Here is a 2,786-nt window from a genome sequence, read left to right as displayed (position 1 = left end):
CTGTCTCTCAGCCATTTGGGGCACTCCCATCACATCCTGACCCGCACAACATGGGGACAAGTCCTGTGATGTGGAATCCGGCCCCAGGCTGCATTTCTTGACAAAGATTCTGCCACCTTCACTTGCTCGTGCATAAGTGGTCCAGTGTGGATGTCAAAGCATGCTGTGTTCTTACAGAGCGCACAAGACATGGGGATGTTTTACAGCACCCATTCCTATGCAGTTTTGATTCCCAATTCCATGCATTGCTGACACATAGCTGACTTCTCCAGTTCTGTTCTTCTTTGCAATTGTTCTGCAAATGCCGCTTTGTGCAAGGCAGGAGGTCCGTGAAGTGAAACCCATCAACAAAGCCCCTTGTCCCAGTGGCAAGTTGATTTTTATCTTGTTTTCAAAGCAGAATTTTTGTGGTTTTATTCTACAACCACAAGGTCCTACACCTTGTGAAATAGATGTGTCAAGGTTCAGGGCCTTTGCTGCTGCCTCTAGGTGACCACTCACACGTTGGTAAGTGCTGGGCTTCCTGCAGCTTTGCACATAGAGTGACGACGGTTTCCCTGGGCTGGTGTTATTTGTGTCTTGTGTTGTTATTTCCTGGCTCTACTGTAATTTGTGATGCGTTGTTGTATTGCTCATTTGCAAATAAGCCCCCTGTTCATCTGTATGTATCAGAAATAGTGTTGCTAGCAGGAGCAGGGAAGTAATTGTCCCTCTGTACTCAGGTCAGGTGAGGCCGCACCTTGAGTACTGTGTTCAGTTTTGGGCTCCTGTGGGTCTCAGCGGCTGCTTATTAAGCAATAGCCGTTCGTTAGTACTCGATGCCGCTATGCAAGTATAGCTATTGTGCCTGCGCGTGCGACCGAATGGACCCCGAAGCTCCAAAAGTTGGGATAGTACCCATGCAGTCAAAGAACCGACCAGAAGGAGGGCGGGCAGCCCATCACACAGAGCCTCGTGCATGGTGCGTGCCCAAGACTGTGATTGGATGTGGAGCCTTGTGCACAGTGCGTGACCGAGGCTGGGAGTGGACAGAAGTTATGAAACCAGCGCGTGTTGCGGATGCGGTCGGGTGTATGGGTATTATACCAGGAGCATCCCAGGGAATAAATGAGATCTGCTTCCACCGCAGGAGGAGGGGAGATTCAGGCTGGACGTTAGGAAACACTACTTTCCTGAAAGAGTGGTCAGGTGCTGGAATGGGCTGCCCAGGGAGGTGGTGGAGTCACCATCCCTGGAGGTGTTCAAGGAATGTTTAGAGAGACATGGTGTAGTGAGAACTATTGGTGATAGGTGGATGGTTGGACTGGATGATCTTTTATGTCTTTTCCAACCTTGGTGATTCTATGATGTCTATGCCAGAAAGCAGGCCCCGCTGTCTGTTGGAAGTGCTGTTGTGTGAGAAAATGGGCAAAAAATAGTCTGGTTATCCCCGGGCTCATTTCACTGGGCCTGAAAGTATTTTGGTGAGTAAGGAAGGAAAGCCGGTGTGAAGCCTTGTAGAGTGGGGCACCTTAGGCTTTTTTTGAGGTTTTAAGACTTGTGATGTCAGCATACAGTAGAGCAGGTTTTTTTCAAAATAAAGAGAAAATAACATGACAAGAATCTGTGTCTTGAAATCTCATGAAGGAAATGCGAACAGTGGACCCTAAGGCCTTTGTCCATCTCCCGTTGTGATACCTATGCTGCTTGTGTAGGCTCCTTTTGTTGTTAGTTTATTCTTCAGTCTAAAGTGAATCCATGCTGCCTTTGCAATGGGATCGGGGGCACTGGGGAGTGCCTGGCTTCCCTGCCTGGTGGAGGAATGTGGGTCAGGAGCTGAAGCTCTGGGCGTGCCTTGTGGATGGCTGAGGTTGTCCCATGTGTTGTGAGCTGCTGAAGTGAGCTGCTTCTGCCTTACACCAGCATTGTGACCAGTGTAGGAAAATTCCTGATTTGAATGTTTCACTATGGTTTGACGGGAAGGGAACTTGTTGTCAAATGAGGATGTTTGCATGTTTCTGGGGACTGGATTGTCACCCTGCCATGGAGCATGGTTGCCTACCCACAGCATCTTGTGTTCGGAGATGTGTTTGAAGAACCTCTACAAGCTGAGTACAGGATCATCCAGGAAGGGCCATTGCCTTCCTTAGTAGGGATATCTGACTTTCCTCTTTTCCCCCAGTGACAGTGTTATTACACTATGGGTCATTCCCAGATTCCAAACAGGAACTCAGATGTTTGCCTCCTAAGTACAGAGGTGTTCCTGTGGCTCACCAATGGAGTTTTCTTCCACATGAGGCCACGCCTCCTGCGATGCGTTCAGAACCTGGGTGCTGTGTCACTGTTCAGAGGGCTCCTTTTCCTCTTCATATTCAGATTTTTGTGTCTTGAAGATCTTTGTGAGTCACTCCTACCCGAATGTTACATCCCGCCCCTGCCTCTTCTGATGTGTTCCATTGTGCCTCCATGCGGGATGGGGGCAATACTGCTGAGTCACTGGGGGAGCTTTTGGAGGAATCTCTCCTTTCTGCTGTCTTTATGAAACGGTTAATGAATGTATGCCTTTAATGCAAGATGCAAGCTTGTTGTCATTGCAGGGGGAGCAGTCAGGGGTCTGTCATGCATCCGTTCCCAGCAGAGACACACTTCATTGGCCAGAGAGGGACCCATGGAAGACTAGCTGTGATGGAGATGTCTGTGTGTGATCAGATGAAGCCACCCTGCTCCTGAGCCTCCATCTCTTGTCTCCTAAGTATGTATTCAGTTGGGGTAGGGTCTTCCTTTCCTGGATCCTGTGTTTACATGTC

Source organism: Numida meleagris, unplaced genomic scaffold (genome assembly GCF_002078875.1).
Source record: "Numida meleagris isolate 19003 breed g44 Domestic line unplaced genomic scaffold, NumMel1.0 unplaced_Scaffold345, whole genome shotgun sequence".
In the NCBI taxonomy this organism is placed as follows: domain Eukaryota; kingdom Metazoa; phylum Chordata; class Aves; order Galliformes; family Numididae; genus Numida; species Numida meleagris.
The sequence above is the reverse complement of the archived record's forward strand: the minus strand, read 5'-3'. Positions refer to the sequence as shown.